We start from the raw sequence: 20326 nt of genomic DNA on the forward strand, positions 1-20326 counted from the left end.
GCTTTTAATAACAGTTAATTTATAAATAAACAAATATGTATTTGTTAATACATAATTTATAATGTATGGAATACAGAATAGTGTAGCCATCTTATAAAAATCAGAACATAACATTCTCAAGACTCTAAAATGAAAGCTAATTGAGGCGATATAATGAACAAGATACGTTTAAAAAAAATATTAACTTCATGAAAAAACTTCTTCATTCATAAATAATACAATTTATACTAACAGCGAGAAAAAGCAGTACGTAGTCAATTGGTATTATGTTAGCTCACCAAGCTAAGATTTTAACTTTTATTTTTTTTTGTTTTTTTAATTATGAGCCTTTTAAATAACATTTTGTCACTTCAATAAGTTTTTTTTTTTATTTAATGTTATTACATCGTATTATATTGTTTTACTTTTCAGGACTACCATTTTTAATATTAAATAAAATTGTATAAGCCTTACATTATTATAGCCTTTTACCCCCACAAGAAAATTATTTGTTAGTAGCTGTATATAATTGTGTAAGTTACTTTGGAATTTAGAAGTCATTTTTATAAACCATATATAACTCCTTGTCTTAGTTATCTGCTAAAACTATGTATATTTACATATTGCTTTATACATCTATAGTATCGGAATGATGTGTGAACGGAATGAATAAAAAAGAATTTATTACAACCTTAAAAGTTTTCTCTAAAAGCAGTTTTTCTTAAAACTTCCAGTTACGAGTGGCAATCAGCGATGTGTTGTAGTTTAATTTTAAAATTGTACCTTAAAAATATGAACATGTTAGTTTTAGTTTGTTATTCAAATAAATACTATGTAATGACAAAGTAATGAAATTTTTCTCAGTATTGATTTAATTTTTTTAAAAAGAAATATTAACTTTGAAATGCGGCGTTTGGTTGTATTTAGATGAATTTGCATCTTTACTACAAATATACTTATATTGATACATTCACTATACTAAGATGGTCCCTAATGGTAAAAAAAAATATATATAAAAACTATTTATTACAAACCAACGTTCTGTCCCACTTTTATAGGGCTTCATCAGTGCTAAATGAGAACATGATACCAACATTGTAAAACATGATAAAACTAAAAGAATATTCATAGAAAATTGTATTAAAAAAAAAAAAAAAAAATGAAAACACAGAAAACTAAAGAAACATAAGTATAAATGATTAGAATATTGATTAATAACTAATCATAACACAATAATAATATACTTATTTTCCTTTACTTCGATGCATTGATGTTTTATGTAATATTTTTTACTTATTTCTATGTATATTATTGTAGTTTTGTAGCTCTCATGAAGCCCTGCAGAGTGTGTAGAAATGTTGGTTAATAATAAATATTTTTTATGATATTTATTTTTTTAACCCCATACGAATCATCTTCCTACAAACATTTATATACGATCAACTAATAATCTTCTGATATCCTGAATATTTTCTAATTATGATAACATTTTTTTTTTTTTAATCATTATAATTTGCTCAATGTTAAAGTGTTGATAATGGAGAAGTTCCTTTTTACCTTTTACGCTGAGTCCGCACAATTTATCTTATCAATTATTATTGTAAGATATTGTATTGTAAAGGATAGTAGAATAAATAATTGGAATAAGTTAGCATTGTCAGTGAGAAATTCATACAGCAATGAGAGTGAATCACCTGATGCTTAGTAATCAAAATGTGTTTATTATCCAGTCTTGGAGAAGATTGATTTAAGCTTATTTTGAAAACTAGCTGAATCATATCTGCGAAGGCAAGTTGAATCATTCATTGACTAATAGAATTCCCCGTCCGAAACAGCTTTGCCAATAGATTTGTTAGTATTATGATTAGGATGATTTTGTACTTAAATACCAATAATTTGGCGCCCATTAAAAAAACAAAACATTTTATATCCTCTTTTAAATATATTTTGAAGCCAAAGAAATTAGAAAATGGAAAATAACACAAAACTCTTCTGAAATTGTTAAAAACTTTGAAGTCATTTTCGATTATCCTGGAGTAATCATGTACTAGACATTTTCAGAAACTTTTACTCCTCAAGCAGTTCCATTGAATCCGCCAATCCTTACTTTTAAAAACTCTTTTTACTTCTTTCTTATTATCTCTCATTTTGATCACGGTTTTCTGGTTTATGAAGGATTCCTGATGGACTCGAAGTAATATTAAATGGCATTATGAACTGCCGTATATGATTTGTTTTGGGGTTGTCCGCATATTTCTTGCTATTAAAGCAAACCTTACCCTATCCACGGCAATTCCATGTTATTACTATCCCAAAGAAATACTTAACAATCCTATACCTTTATCCACTCCTTGAACAAAAGAATTGATTAGTTAATCAATATGCATACTCCACCTCATAAGACTGATTCTTCGACAATTTTTTTTATTTTCAGTCATCTCGGAATGAATGTCTTGCATATTTCTACCAGTAATACCTCTTTTCTGAATTTCTTCAAACACTAAAACTATTTCTTCACATCTTTATGTACTTAATCTTCTGATCAAATATAAAATTTATAACGTTCATTATTTTTGTTCATAGAGAGCCACAAAATAAAGATCATTTTTATACGATCACTCAATAAGTAATTGAAGTGGCTTTTTACATATACTGAGCTCATTTGAAGTAAATTGAAGAATAATCTCTGTAATTATTAAATTGAATATTAAATTTTAATAACAATTGAAAAACTTTTGTCAAGTACAAGGGGCAATTTGGCTTCCTCACTATTTCTTTTTTGAAAAGTTCTTTTTTTTTCGAAATCGTCCTTTTTATTTATTTCTATTCGATAAGTAATTGCTAATATTTCAGAATTAATAATTTATCGTTTTAGAATAAATCGTTACATGTCACACATTTACGGAACGAGTTAAAAAAAGGGGTGTCCAAAAAATTTGCTTTTAGCATGGGTAAGCAACAGTAACACCACTAAGTTAAAAGGTGCGCCATAAAACGTCAAGTTTAAAATAAAGTATAAGGCAGAATATTAGGCTCAATAAAGGATGAATGTAATTAAGAGTATAGCAGGCTAAGTAACGAACAGATCCCCAAAATGTTAATAAGCCCTCAAGCGAAGGGTAAACGTCCAAGGGCTAAACCGAAACGTAGGCGGGAGGATTGCGTCAAGGCTGATCTGGTAGATATGGTTTAGACGGGCGGTACTGGACGGATTCGGCTTCGCCAAACAGTTATTATTACTAAGCAAAAGTTGTCGATTGAATTTGATAAAATTTTTGCCAGACTATTTCTACACTAATCCACATCATATCTTCAACTTGAGCTAAACCAGACATATATAGGTGTGTCAAGGACATAATTGTGCGTAAGTAGAGGATGAAATTAATATGCGACTATCCAGGTATAAATTTGCTCAATCCTCGAAAATTAAAAAAAATTCGATCGGTTATGCCCGAATTCAAAATTGACTTTAGACAGACATTTAACTATTGGCTTCATGAGGTCGAAAACAAAATGAAAGTGAAAATTTTCGATTTCATTTACAAAATATTGTTTTCATTTTCCTCTATATCATTACTTAGTCTTCTTTAATTATATCCATTTTTTTCGTATGTTTTAACATATCCAAACTAATATCGTGACATTATTATTGCTTGTATTATGTCTGACAAAGTAAATTTGTTTTGGCAGTTATAATTCTAAAAACCGAGTCGTTTGGAATAAGATGTCAGCTCGCTATTCAATACCATACATCGCTCTGTAACTGTAATTAACTTTAATATAGTTAAGTTATAATAGTTTTTATTTTATGCAGTGATTTTGTGTAACGGAAAGTAATCAAGTCTATCGTATTTAGTATAGATGTAATTATATTTTATTATTGTTTTTTAAACATCATATAAGTTCGAAGGTGTATTTATTAGAATTCATTGTATAAACCCTAAAATAATCCAATATTGTAATCTAATATTTTTATCTATACCCAGACATTATTTTAAACAATTAGTTATTTTTTATAAATAAAAAATATTTTATTTTTAAAAAAGAAAATACAAGCTACGATACGGTAAACCTGCTGAAGTGTCCAAAAATGCCCGACTGTGGAAAATAACTATGACTAAGCAAAAGAAACCGTTCCAGCGGGTTGCATCTAACGGAAACTGCCCAAACAACGAACCTTAGATGCAGTTCGTCCCACCGGGCTTTGGATCCGGAATGTTTGTAGTCTGCATCTGCAAACTGGGGGACAAATATAAATACAACAGGATCTATATAAATATATATTGTTATATAACTCTTCATCTTATTTGCCAAAGTACTATGGTTACTTACATGAAAACTGCATTTGAACGCGGCAATTTTAAGAAATTTCAGTCCGATTTAAAAAAATATTACGTTAGACATGCTACTTATCGAGGAAGACTTTAAGTTTTATATTTAAATATTATTATAATTTTTTTTTATTCCTGTGATTAAAACAGGCTCTTAAGAGGTTTTTTTTAGCAATGCCAATTTTTTTTACGTTACATAGACCGTTTATTGAAAAAGGATTTAGGCTGTTTACTATCATGCTACAGTAATAAAAACAGTAACCCTGTAATAAAAAACAACTATGTATAGATACATATGTATATGTACTATAATCTTTGTCACGCCAACTTCATACCCGTGGAAGTTAATAAACTGCAGAAACTTTTTAAAAAGTTTGTAATTAACTCATCAGAGTGTGCTGATCACAAATAACAATGAATAAACTCGAAATATAAGATAAAAAATTTGAAAATATAAAAGTCGATTGTTTTTCAGATAAATTAATTGGTTTCGCCCTTCTCTCTTGTAAACTTTTTTACGAAATGAAACTGGATAAAATTGCATGGACTATTTTGTGTTGTAAGTTTTTAACAACGTCAATAACAAAACAAATATAATCTTGTTTTTTATGCTTGGGTGATAAAGCTTCTTAAAACACTTTCTATCAAAATTCATTTGTAAAAATTTCCTTTTTTTTTTTTTATGTTAATTTTATAATTTACTCTACTAAGCTGATTGGTCATGTACTCACCGAGTGTAGGAGCGCACAAAACCAATAAAAAATCATCTGCGGGTGAAATCTAAAAAAAAAAAAAAAAAGAAATTATAGTAAAATATATTACATAAACAATGAAATTTAATAGACATTCACTGACTTATACAGATATTAAATATGGTAATGGTTCTAAATTATGGATAAAATCTACTTAATTTGAAATCATCAAGAACAGACGGTACCACACAATTAATATAACTTTCATTGGCCGAAAAGAGGATGTCAAATAAATCCAAATAATGTTTTGCACTATGACAGAATGTTAAAGAGGTATTTTTAAATTTCTATTAAGGAACAAGGTAAGAAAAAAGAATCAGAAAAAAAATAATTAGTTAATACAGAGTCAATGAAAGTAAAAAAATATAATTAAAACTAATATTGCAGAAAAGAGGCATTCAGAAGAAAAGGAAAGGATATTTTAATGAATTAAGAGAAGCTTTGATGTTGCCATCTGCACCTCACGGAATTATAAATCCCTCCTGAAATATTTTTTTCTGATTTTTTAAATTTTAAATAATGTCTAGAATTAAAATACATATATTTAACTATAAAATTTGGTTTTATTCACTACATTTAATTTATTAATTGATAATATAAATATTATAATATTTAAGAAGCATTTAATTAAAGGTTAAGATATCAACTACAGAATAAATTAAAAATATTTACTATGGCATCTCTAGTATTTGATTAAAAGTTTTATTGAAAATGTGGATTTTTAACATATATTTAAAAGAGCAAAACCTAAATTTTGAGTTAAACGAAATTACTTCTTAATATAAATTTTAAGTTATCAAAATATTCATATTTGAGAAGTGGTATTAGTTTTATATAATATATTTATATTAAAAGTTTTCATTAAATGGTCTAATTATTAAAAACTCTTGCAATAAACTCTATAATTTACAAATCATTGATTTAAATTTCATTGTTACACTGAGCGGTGAAGGTTCCGCATTAACAGGACGTCTACCTTCCTAACTGACCGTTAAAGTCTAGATTTAAATTCTGAATTGATGAAAGTCTGACTTTTTATTAACAGAAATATATATATGAAGCTTATAGCAACCGTATCCTTGTGTTATTCTTACCTACTAACGATGAGAAAAAGTGATTTCTGAAATTTTTATCATTTATTTATAAATTCCTTATTATTCAATGATTAAGAATATTAAAAAAATAAATATTAGGAAAAAATTGTTTAATAAAATAATTAACTTATAAACTAACAAATTAATGAAGAAATAAATAGGAGGTATGAGCTCTATTCTCCAAATTTAATTTTTGAGACAGCACTTTTATCCTTTTAAGTAAATAAATAGACACTTAAAAATTACACTAGGTCATCTGGTACCCGCCCTCCCCTTAGTTGAGAACTTTTAAAAAATTCGAGTTGCCCCCGATGTATAGTACTAAAAACTCAAAATAACAGATACGAGGTAAGAAAAAAAACCTATATGGACAGAACTAAATGCTTCAAAATTCTTTGATTATCAATATAAAAGAATATACCAATACAAGTATTCTAACAAAAAAAAATTAGTCATACCGATTATTTTCTGCAGTTGATATGTCCTTTTTTGAGAATGTTGATGTGAGATGTGTGCCTTTTTGTCTGCACTTATTTGATTGGTTTTTGCTCTGATGATGCCTGAATTAATTAATTGAATTAACTGAAAAGTAAACTATTAAGTTAGTTGCCGGTATTTTTGAAACAATAATTTTTTTTTAATCCTTCAGATATATTCTGACAGTTTCGTATTAACGATTTATATTTCAAAAGTATGATATTGAGGTTAATTTTGTATATTTTTTACTTTTATAACACAATAAAGAAGTGCAATTTATTATTGAAACGGTGAACGCCTTTCCCCTCCCTCCCTTTTAATTACATAATTATCAAAGAAGCAGTTATTACACTAATTAAACTGAAGCCCGTTACAAAGATCCCAGGTGTTCTCTTTCCTTATCCGTCATTACGGACCGCAGGTCCTTCATTAGCCACGAAGAACCGTCACCTGATGGCTTCTATGAGAATCGATTATGAGCAGCCTCTACCGAAACATTAAAAGAAAATTATCGATACGTCAATGAGTCATTACAGGAAACGGAATTCGGAAACGGCAGTCCGTTGTATTGTCTATGGCTGGATAGTAGGGAATTATAGACCGTTTAGAAGAGTCATTGATACATTCTGTAGTTTTTAGGAATTTCTCTGGCATTATTTTATTAATTACAGCTGTTTACCATTTCTTCGTTACACAGTCTTTTAGTACACAGGAGATTCTTATAAAACACCATTTAACGGTAGATGCTTCTTTACTCTATATGGGTCATTTTAATAAAAGCATTACCAATGAGATAAAAAAAAAAATTGAGTATGCTCTCTTTACCTCTTTAATTGAAATTTAAAGGCGATCCAAGCAATAAATATTTATGCAGATGATAATAATAGAGCCATGATGCATTTTGTTTTTTAAGCAGCTCTCACACAGGCAATATTTTGTGCAAAAATATTGAGCTATTTATTGTGAAAAATATTGTGCTATTATTGTGCAAAATATTGAATGGTCGTTGACCCTCACACTATACAAAAAGCTGCACAAATTTCAGTGTCGATGACATTTTTCACGATGGAAGGTAATCCGAAGTTTACATAGATAGTGATAGAGTTAGAGTTAGAATCAGGAATTGGTTGAAGAATGGACCGACCCTTGGTCATCGTAACCAACTTCTTGAACTGAGCCTGGAACCTATACTTTTTAAAAATTCCTGAGGAGGAATGAAGAGGTGTTTGAAACTATTGAATATGCTTCATCCTCTAATTGATAAACATTATTTTATTAATTACAGCTGTTTAGCATTTCTTCGTTACACAGTCTTTTAGTACACAGGAGATTCTTATGAAACACCATTTAACGGTAGATGACTGAGGATAGCGACTACACCAACTGAAAGACTGTGTCTCACTCGTCACTTCCTAGCATTTTGGAAAAGCTTTCAGGAACTGAAATTTTCATCGTACATTGCACCGACCACTGTGAATAGTTTCTGCGACTTGTGATATGTAATTGTTCTCTCATTATAGTACACGCGGCGAAAGCTTTTGTTTCTAACAGTTCAGAAATGTTTGAATGGCCCGCAAAATTTTGAATACCTTTTTTTGCCAGTTTAAGGGTTCCTTTGCAGCAACCGTATCATGTACCTAGAAATCTCTGGATGTATACGTAGTCGATTTGCAATAGAAACATAACGTTAGTTTCCACAAATGATTACTACGAATTAATGTATTAAGAAATTAAACATATAAAAAGTGTTATTATATTAGTTTATAACAAAATGTGTTGTTGTTTTTTATTGAGGCATTATTTCTTGTTTGAGAGTAAGTGATTAATTTAAAACATAAACTTCTTTTAATCCTTTTCTCAACTATCTGTATTTTTCTCCAACGTTTCAGCCCTTCGGTTATTATGAAGGAGAACTTAGAATTGATGTATCCAGCTTAATTTTTTTTTTATCCTCCAATTCCACATCGAAACCATAAAGAATGGTGCCAAAATTGGAGGATTAAAATAAATTCCAATAAATCCCACCAGATCACATTTACCCTTCGTCGTAAACCTACGCCTTGCCCCACAGTATCTTTTAATAATACCCCACTTATTCCTGTTGAAGAGATCTGGACTACATCTGGACAAACGACTGACATGGAATCCTCATAAAAGACTGAAAAGAGAGGAAACTGCTCGTCGATTCCGACCATTACAACATATACAAGACAAAAGATCTTAACTTCCAATCTATTACAAAAGACTGATCTACATGACTATTATAAGGCCTATTTGGACATACGGAGTTCAGCTATGGGGCTCCACTAAACCATCTAATTCCTCTCGAACCAATCCTTACCGTCCAAAATCCTTCGTAAAATGCTAAATGCTCCTTACTTTGTCACAAATCAAATCATCCATCAGGACCTCAATGTCCTATATGTTGCCGATTTTGCCAGAACCAGATACCATTCCTTCCACGATAAACTTCTCAACCACCAAAATCCACTTGTTTCTAACGTCGCTTCTCCTTCATTACCTAATAATCCTCATAGGCGTCTGAAAAGAAGATGGCCTCGAGATCTTCTCCTCTAATAATGTTATTGGAGTTCTATCAATGTGTAGATTCTCCACATGTTTATATCATGTCATTATAACAAATTTACTTGATGTATATATATTTATACAGTTGTAAATAAATTATTAAAAAAAATTTTAAACAACTTAATCCATTCTTTGAAAATTATACTTTCTTGCTAATCACTTTAATTATTATTTTTAATTAGCCTTTTTCTATATAATTAATAGCCTATTAATTATAAAAGTTTATTTAACCTTTTATTGAAATGAAAATTACGTATAATCAAATTTAAAGAAGTATAATTAATGACCAAATGAATGAGTCGTTGGAAAAAAATAAACATATTTAAGAGAAAGGACAAAGACAATTTTAATTTCAAATCATGACCATCATGCCCTTGTCCTTGAATTTAATAAAGACCGCAGGTTCATGATGAAACATGGAACATTCTAAAATATCATGTCTTATTGATAGAACGCTTTTCTAAAATTTGTAGTAGAATAAGAATCTTTTCCGCTCATTGTATGAGTATTGAGTAATATGTAAACAATGGGATAAATACACAATTTGTAAACCCGCAATGAGGTGCAGGAGTATGATACAGATGGTTTGCACTCTCAACTTTCATACTCTACAGAACTCTTAAGTATGATTGAATTTAGAGGTTAGTTGGTGTTCCAGGTGGTTAAGGAAGACATTAAAAAATAACTAAGCCAAAATCGAAAAAATAAGGCTTTAGCCGTAAAAATTCGAAAAACCGAAAAAAGATATGATGGTAGTAATCTGGGCTTTTACATTTTTATCTCAATATCTTATCCTAGCTGTTTAAATAATGAGGACAATGATTTTTGAATATACAAAAATATCATAACTTAAGCTAGAAGATCTCGTTTGTATTTCGTACACAAGAATAACGCTCTACCAACTCCTGATGTTGGGAAGATCGTCACAACATTTCGCCCTTTGTAATCATCTATATCCTCCATCAAAATTGATCTTCTTGACCCAGTATTTTATTTTTAAAAATTTTATGTTTCTCTTTTCTTTAATATTAAACGGCCATGTTTTGCATCCGAAAGTACAATAGAAAGCTCTGTAGTTTTTTTTTTGTTTTTTTTTTTTAATTCTTAGTTTTACTTCATTTGTACAATATGCGCTAACAGAGAAATTTCATAGGAGTTAAATAACAAGTAATCTCCTACTATAACCTTTGGACAAGGCACACACGACCTACCTTTTGCAGAACGTGACTCCCAGCATCTGAGCGCCCACTAGCTTCCAATTTCTTCTCACTTTTCTATTGAAACACCTCAGTTCCTGGATTGAAATAATTAACTCTGTCCATAGGAAGTGGATATTAATTTTATGATATTATGGACCCTTAGGTTTTATACTAAGGTAGCCAAAGAAAGTTAAATTGATCCAGAGATTCATGCCTTAACCATCCAAATTGTGAACTATGTTCGTCTATGCTTCTTTTAACAACTTCCTCGTTTTATTGTTGGGGTATTGAAAATGATTCGCCTCTAATAGATTATGTATTTTTTCTATTTTATTAATAATAGCATTATAAAGTGTATAATTATTGTTAAAAACGTATGTAATAGGTTCCAATAATTATGGCGATGCCAATTAAAAGCTACAATTGAACCCGGTCAGTGGTAGAGTACCAAAATCCACAAAAACATGAAAATTTGCAATCGTCCCAAAAAATGTACTGTCGTCTACCAAATATACAGGCATAGGATAATTAAAAACAGTCTAGATTGTGAACAATAAATTACAATAATCAGAAAATAATAGAGTACAAACTGCATAACAGACAAACACAATAAATCAGCTGTTACGAGATTTCCCACAAAAATGTGACAGTGAAACAGAAATGGACTGAAAAAAATAAAATGAAATTCAATAATAAATAAAAATGATTGTGGCAGTAGTAAATCTATTTTATGCAAACTCTTTGCTATCACCAGCTGAAGCGGCAGAAAACCCACACTACTTTCCTGTCACCATTTGTGTTTCTAGTTAAAGGTGATCTGACTTTCTGTTTACGACATTTCAATTAATATATTCCATTCCCCGCTGTCAGATTTTAGTCTGAACGACTATACTCAGTCAGTTGTGGTTAGTGGCTTATAATTATTGTTAGTTTGCAGCATTGTATTATCACATTGTCTTAAAAAATCTATGTATGCCAACTATCGTTGGACAAAATGTAATTACAATTACAATTATTTCCCAATTATCTTAATTTGGAACTGTAAAATGCAAATACAATTACAATATAAGTAATTATAATTGTAATTTTAATCACTTGATGAAGCACTTTTAATTGTGTGACCACAATTACATTTACAAGATGAGACAAATTAATTGCAATTACTGATTACATTATAATATAATTTTTTTTTTTCAATAGATTTCCAAGTAATTATGTTAAGTATTTGTAATGACAGGGGGTGCGGGTAACGCTAAGGAGCATAGTTCGAATCCGGTAGGGCAGAAAATTTTTTTCTGTTACACTGTAGCCGTGAGTCAACTCTTGTGGGTTCTGGAGCCCTCCAAGGGTCCAACCAGCCTTCTAAATTGGGTCCCCTTAATGGGGTAAAAATCTGGTGGTCGAGCGTGATTCTGACTAAATCACCTCCTTGCACAACCGTTGGTCTGGTAACAGTACTTCCTTACAAAGTACTGAACCCCTCCATGGGTTGTAGCCGTACGGGTTAAATTTTTTAATTTGTGATTACAATAAATTGTAATTATAAATACTTAACACAAAAAACTGAAAAGAAATTTGTTTTAAAATGGGTCAAAAATATGAAAATGAGATACAGTTTAAGATTGCATAATGGCATATAGACTTATTACGTTCGTATATACATGTTTTCTAATGATGATGCGCTTGCGTATATTGATTTGACTTATGAATTCCAGCTCCTAAGAAATATGTTCTATTAAATTCAAATCACATATGAGTTAAATTGCATGTTGTTTCAATTACTAAGGGCCCAGAAGTATTTATAATTGAAATTACTCAGCATCAATAAAGAAATGGTAATTCATAATCTCAATTATTTCAGTCTAATTGTTCTTCAAAACCTCTAATTTTTAATGGTTTGGACGATTTAACGGTTATCTTAGTATAATTAAAGTGCAACACTAAAACAAGTAATTGAAGATGCAATTAAATTACTCCTGTAATGATTCCAGTTCAACTCTAATGTCAACCTTGAGCATAGCTCATATTAAATACACGAATAAATACAGGAACTAATAAGATAATACATATGCTATTAGGACATAGTCGATTCCAAATTAATATTCGGTTATGAAATAAAAATATTAAAATACATTAGTACTATTAAATTATATATGAATTATTTATTTGTTTTATATCTTTACTATAATAAACTTTTATTTTATTTTTCAGGTTAGTATTCACAAATTCTCGAGAAAAGAATGAACCTGTTTACTGTCAGGTAACCAAAATTAATTTTTGTATGGAATTCAATTTTATATCAAATAGCCATTTTATTCAAAACTGATGAATAAATAATACTATAGTTTGGTTTCAGTTCGGGATTAGTTGGTGATACTGTTTTTAAAATACCGAGAATAAAAATAAATAAATTAATAAGTATTTTAGTGCCTTACTTGCTTCTTGAGGCTTCTTTGTGTGTTAAAAAGAAAAAAAAAATTCTAGAAATCCAACATTTTTACTCGCATTGTACCTTTTAGAACAAATTTGATTTCGTGTCTCTCTCTATTTAAAATGTTATGTGTACTAAATCGATGGAGCAGTTAATGTAACTTCGATCAAATTTGTTTTATCGGATTCCGTCGTCTCCTTTCGCTTTAACATGCTAAAAAAGGCTTTCTTTTTTATATTTCAAATTTTATTAAAGCTTTTCTTTATATCTCAATAATTGCTCGTACCGTATATTTTATTATTGAACGACTTATTATTGAATTATTAATATTGAAATATAGGTAATAATCTACGCATTAGAAATATGCAGAGAAAGAGTAATTTTCAGAAAAATAAACTTTCGAATAAAAAAAGGTAATAAAAAAGAAATTGGGATAAAGCGGTACAAGACCTTTTTACATTACAAACGATTTCCACACATTAAGAAATCTGACTCACGATTTCTTTAAAATATAATGAATCATTTTATAATATTTTACTTTAATTTTAAATATGTAATTTTAAATTTTAATTTGAAGAAGATTAGTCAAGTTTATTTTTTATTAATATAGAATAATTTATCATCTTCCTTCTGAACTAATTAATTTAATGCGTCTTTAGTCATGTAGTTTATTCGTTTAATTAATTCATTTAAACCTTTTAATAGGTAATTGGTTGCCACATTAAAGGGTATCATACGCAGTGGGACTTACTGACTAGTGTATCAATATATGAACAAGATAATAATAATATATAATATAAGTAAAAGAACAATGAAATATCTACATGGATAAAATAAATGAAATAAAAAAAAGTTGAGAAGAATTTTGTCAAAATATCCTATTTTGAAAATATATTGTTTAAGGATCTAATGTAGAAAAGTTACATTTTTACTTTCAATTAGTGATACATGGAATATAAAGTAATGGCTAAGCATTGTGATAAAAAGAAATTTGAACTTCTACTTTTCGACATAAATAGCAGGTTTTGAGATCTCTCGAGTCTAAAAACTAAGTCTCGCAAAATGGTCGGGGTGCAAAGAGCGTAGCTGAAACATAAAAAGTTATAAGAAATTGGAATTACACGTAATTTGTGTATATCTGGGATGTTATTTCAATTTTTTCGTTAAAATCGACCGACCAGAAGTGCCACTTAAGAGAATTTATTTTAAACTTTTTTTTAGAATTATCTCTAAAACGGTCCTACAGAGTTTTTGTGAATTTTAATCATTCATTATTCTCAGAAAGTGTCAATCTGATTATAAATACTTAAAAACACCAATTTTTTTTTTAAAAACTAATTTAGTAAAATGTGTTAGGATTTTATTATTAAAATCTTTTTGAGATTAATAGGACAACCACTAAACTTCCCATTTCCTACAAAAACTATTATATAGCTATGGGGCTCCATCAAACTATCAAATTCCTCCCGTAAGTCACCAATAAACTGATCCATAAAATGCTAAACATTCCTTACGTCGCAGATTTGGGCCGAAATAAATATAAGTCCTTTCATTCCCACTCCTTTCCCATCCTAACTCATTAATTTTTAATCTCTCACCCTGAGCAATCTCTGATAATCCTCCGAGGCGTCTGAAAAGGAGATGATCACGGGATCTTCTTATTTAAATCAATGATCGAAGTACCAACATGGGGTAGTTCCTTCCCAAGAATATCAAGTGTTCTGTAACATTCATCAAATTTACTTATTGTATTTTTTGGACATTTGTAAATTTTAATAAATAAATGCAATAAAAAAATAGATTATTAGTGGTCTTTTATTATTATTATTTTATTAATCTACGGTTAATTATTTTTTATGAATATGTTAATATCGAGTTTTTTTAATTTGAACAATCTAATCTGAAGGATAAATTTACATTACATTTTTTTTTTATTAATTTGATTTCGTTATATTTTCAATTAATAAAAAAATGAAATAAAAACAATGTCAATCGTATCATTTGTGGTGTTTAAAGAGAATTATATTGCTGTCAATACAATTATAAATTCTGTGTAATTTACTTATTTTTATCGTTTTTCTGCAATTCAGAGAACAGTTGGAAAATAAAATAAAAAAATCAATCGTTCGTTAATCGTTCTGCAAATTACTCTAAATCGCAAACATGGAACCATTGGAGCGAACGAATAAAAACATCTCTTTGTGCATCCGCTCCCACATGTGTCGGTGGGGTGAATAATTTTATTTTCATTTTATGAAATTTTATTCACTCTTGTATAAAATAAAATCTTGTTGATGTTCAGGCTCTAGTTTATTTTTAATTATAATTGATGGGTACATGGTAATTCACGGTGATGATAATTCCCACGACCTTTATATGGATTAATTTAGATTCATTTTAATAAAAATATACTATTTATTCATTTCAGTTATATAGGTATGCCCCATCAAGCTTCTTACCATCTTGCTCGTATACAATTATGTATACTCTAAAATATAAAAATTGTTTAGTGTAAACAAACTTATGATTTACTATTTTACAACGCGATGAAACAGGGAACATAAACATAATCAATTGAATGTGATTTCAATTTTCTTTCTTTTTTTTTTTTTAATAGTTGTGTACAGTTAAAATTTTTATTGAAATACTACAAGGTGCCACACACACTCAAGAACATTGAGTATTAAGGCAGTGCTTATTCAATCATACCATATAATATATTAAAACAAAAATAAATAAATGATATATATACTAATAATATAAAATAAAATGGATAAATATTTTAATAAAATAAGATATTGAGGGAGTGGATGGCTCATTGGTATGGCACTTGTGCCACAAACTCTAAGGACCTGGGTTCGAGACAATGATTTTTTTGCTTTACTGTTGCCGTGAGTCAGCTCTGTGGTTTCGGATCCACCCAGCCTCATAAAGTGGGTACTTAAATTGGGTAAAAATTGTTGGACGGTCCATCGTGATAGAACAGCTTATAAGCCATTATAGCATCCATAACGCCCTAATAATTAAAAGAATTATAAACAATTTTTTTTAGTACCACATTTGTTATTGCCTAATAAATAACTTAAATAAAATTGCAAAACAATGTTTTTGCGAACTGTGTAGGAGGACACATTACGTTTTCATTCAAGAATGTAATATAAAGTGCAATTATTTTAATTTACACACTGTCCAATACTCGATTGATGCACTCCTTTCGTAATTTGGTAGGTTTTGATCGTGTGAATGAAGTTCAAATCTAAAACCTATTGTACTATAGAACAACTTCTGGAACAATCTCACCTGCTTTAAAGTCCATATATCATTTATTTATTCATCATGACGTTTCGGGCTAATTTGCATCAAATTCCAAACCCAATTCCTAATATCATGCATTAAACATTGCCAACAACATGCCACATTTTTAAAATATATAAATCATTTTTCTAAATAGCAACCTATTTTTAAAACCATTCTGCATCACTAAAGAGGCAAAAAAAAGTACTTATGATTTCGTAATCACCTCGTGTTAGACTCATCATCCAATTGCTGATAAATTGTACTTCATAAAATTTCTAGATGTCACTACGTACATAAAATTAAGCAAATACCACACATACATTGAAGACTATATGGCCCTTAGGAAATAGCGTATACTTTTATTTTGGATAAATATTGTATACTTTATTATTAATACACACAATTTTGATCTAAATATACTCTCAACTTTTATTTTCAGAAACTCTCCGTTTCGGCCCTCAGGCCATTTTCAAGGAGACAACTTTAAATATTTATGTCATGTTCTTTTCTGCAGGTTAATTGCCCATGTCATATTATCGAAAACACAGTCACAACTTTTTGATTTGACAGACTCATCGTCCAATTATTGATAAATTGTACTTCATAAAATTGTTAGATGTCACTACATACATAGAAGATTATATATGGCTCTTAGGAAATAGCGTAAACTTTTATTTTGGATAAATATTGTATACTTTATTACAATGATAAATTAAAATAGGTGGAATATAAAAAAATATTTTCTTTTGATAAAAAAAGGATATTCTCGTTGATGATACCGAACAACTAGAGTTGAGAACACGTTAATCCTACCGTATTTACAGAACAATTCCAGTTGCAGAGCAAACACCGACGGACAGCCTGGATAAGACGGCAAGCGTGTGTTAGGAACTAAGTCCTCCAGCGGCAATGTACTCACGTCCTCCAGTTTCCATGGAGCCCGCAAGGACCATCCTTTGTCTTGTCTTCTCATGTAGACCTCTTTTTTATATCCTACCATTTTAAGGGGGCTTGCTCAATCCGACAGATGTTCTATAACCTTTGCGGTTTAGTCCTTCCACATTTTTTTTTTTGTCTTCATAGTTCGTGACAGTTTTATTTATCTTTTGCTGAGAGCTATGATCCTTGTAAGGACACTTGGATTATGATGTATCGAATGTCTGATATCGAATGCTATAAGGATCGATATTACTTTCTAGTAGGATTTCTCACTGCCCCGAATTCGGGACTAGCCAGAAAGGTCGCAATAGAACTGACCTTTTACGCTCCACTTAGCAGCTCCAGAGGCCTGGGGATTTCCACGTGAAGTTTTCACCAGAAATCAAACTTTTACATCCTAAAATGAAGGAAAAAAAATCGATTCCATTTTTGTTATAATTAGCTGTTCTAATAATCGAAAACTTGTTTTATTAATGCTATGTATTTTGATTAAAAATAAGTATATATAAGCCCTTGAAAGCAAAAGTGATGTAGGTCAAACCTGTAGTTTGAAGGTATTAAAAACTTTAAAGGAACTTTTATAAAGTTTTTTGTAAGAGATGACTTATTTGATTTTTTTCTTTTTTGATAAAAATTATGTCAGTCTAAAACATATTAAGCCATTTGAAAGCATTTGAATGTAATGCACAGTGTAATTAATTAAATATATATTATTTTAATGTAGAATAACTTACACAACTTTTGGTCTCAACGAATCATGTATTTGGAGAATCCTCCCAAAATTCATTATATCCATTTTTGGATAAAAGCTATTTTATATAACTATTATTGTAGCCTGTACTTAATTAAATTTTTACTGACAATATGGTTTTTTGATAAAGGAAAATTTAAATTTCGATACTTTTTAACTTTTTTTATAGCTTAAAAAATTCTGGCATTTTAGGCCGATTGTGAGCTTCGAAATGAACATATTAATTTTTAATATTAATCTAAATTAATTAATAAGACTTAAAAACCTGACCTTATATTAAATTTAAAATGTGATTTTAGAACATAATAACTATTTGCAAAATTTCTATTTTATAGTTAACTATAATATACTTTTTTTTTTCAGTCCCGGTTAAAAAAGAAGAATGTGAACTATTATATGATTATTAATTAATATGATTCATAAAGATTATTTATTCTATTTGATTTTATAAATTTGAAAAAAAAATGAAGAAAGCCAGTAGTACTTTTTACAAATTTGAGACTATTGTGAGAACTTATTTAAAAAATAGTTTAAAAATGGCTATTTGAGTTAAAGCGTTACGTGAAAAAGTACATTTAAATACAAAAACAAAACATTTATAAACATAAAATGTGGCTTTTAAAAATATTTTAATTCCCTATTATATGTTAATATTTATATTATATATCAATTTAAAAATCCAAATAAGTATATCATGTTTATTAAAATGAACAGCCATACAAAAAAAGCTGTTGCTGTGGTAAGTAATAATGTGAATTAAAAATTAATAGGGGAATAGTTTTTTATGATGAATTATACTGATTATTTATTTTATTTTGTAAACTATAGGAAAATTTTTGCAAAAAAATCCAACTTGACTGGTTATTTACAGAAATGAAAATAGAGAAAATTACTAATATAACATTTTACAAGTACTTAGTTTAAATTGTATGCAAAATATAGTATTTTACGATGGTAAGTTAATAAATGGCTAAAAAATGGCTATAGATCAGAAACTTGAAAAAGTAGTGCATTAAAATATAAATTTTATAAATATAAAATGTGTTACTAATTTCATAATAATGTGTTTAGATTAATATTATACTTAAATTAAGAATTCCTACTTGATATATATATATAATTTTTATAAAAATAAAGATCCATAAGAAATTTATTTACTATAAATGAACTAATTAGGTTTTAGATATATAATTTTAAAATTATAATTTATTTTTATTTTCATTAAAAATTTTTATTTATTTTCTAAATTCGTTTGACATTATCAGCCATGTTGCGGCGGATATGCGAAATCTTCTCGCCCAAGTGAAGCACGTGTGCGTTGCCGTTAGAAGCGGATGGGAAATTCGATAACAGTTTGATTGTCTTTCGTTAAATATCTCAGAATATATTACAACCTTCATAAAATTAAATAATAACTTTATGATAGAATTATTATAAAAATATACATAAACTTATGTACAACATTTTATAACTCGACTTAGAGTTAAATAAAATACTTTAGAAGACCTAAGTGACTTTTCAATATCATAAAGATTATTAGAACATGTAATATGTAGGATTAAAAATAAAATTGACCCTGAAAACCTGAATAAATTTTAAAATGTACTATTTTCAGAGTCACTGCTCATGTCTCTTTATAATTGCTCAAGTCTAAGCCAGCGTTTTATTATTCAGGCAACTGAGCTTTATCAAAAAGGTATCAGATTTGGCTACAACGCTTGAAATCACAAATTCATTTGGTCACATTATCTTATGTAACATACTTACCTCGCGTGTAATGCCGCAGTTTGACTTTTGGATCGTAATCTTTGAATGATTTGTTTGTCATAACAATATTATTCATGGCTCTACCATTTGGCGATTATGTTGGTAGCTGTATTAAAATTCAAAAAATATTGGTAGAAGTAAAAATAAAATATTTAAAATCAATTATTATATAATTAAAACAAATACAAAATCATGAGATAAATAATAATTAAAAGAAGTATAGTCCTTGTTTCTACATAGTATAAATAACAAACATTTAACTTTTTAAATAATTCTTAATTAAAAAGATTTTTGAAGATATAATCTATCTTTAAAAATAATCAATTTTCGGTGATATACTAGTATAGTGTTGTAAGTATATAATTTAAAAATTCTAACACTATAAATAAAATGTTCTTGAAACATTTCAGCCATAATAATGGATTAAAAGATTTATAGATGATTGACCCGTGTATGAATAAGAGATGGTTAGGGTTGCGATAAAAAAAAAAAAAAATGAATTTTAATTTCAAAAATCAAATTCAATTATTATTCCAGTCCATTAATCAGAATTTGACATTATTTATTTTTAATTTACTTATATTTACAATATTTTACAATATATTTACGATATTTTCAACTTTATTAAAACATATGTTACAAGTAAATTTGATATTAGTAAGTGTTGTAATATGACATTATATCTTAATTTATTTTTCTGGATCGAAACTCTGACCATCTATT

The 20326-nt window shown here is 28.6% G+C and overlaps 1 protein-coding gene across 10 annotated transcripts in view; it reads left to right on the forward strand.

Moving 5' to 3' along the window:
• Eip93F (Ecdysone-induced protein 93F) overlaps positions 1-20326 on the forward strand; it is a 476497-nt gene that overhangs the window by 326593 nt on the left and 129578 nt on the right. Inside the window, exon 2 of one of the 10 annotated variants that reach the window (XM_024361289.2) lies at positions 12630-12678. The exons of the other annotated variants lie outside the window; for them this stretch is intronic. The gene's annotated coding sequence lies outside the window, so the exon portion shown is untranslated. The remainder of the gene's footprint in view (positions 1-12629; positions 12679-20326) is intronic. 10 annotated transcript variants of the gene reach the window in all.

This window comes from Halyomorpha halys, unplaced genomic scaffold (genome assembly GCF_000696795.3).
Source record: "Halyomorpha halys isolate HHAL.00 unplaced genomic scaffold, Hhal_1.1 Scaffold397.1, whole genome shotgun sequence".
NCBI classification, from domain to species: Eukaryota; Metazoa; Arthropoda; class Insecta; order Hemiptera; family Pentatomidae; genus Halyomorpha; species Halyomorpha halys.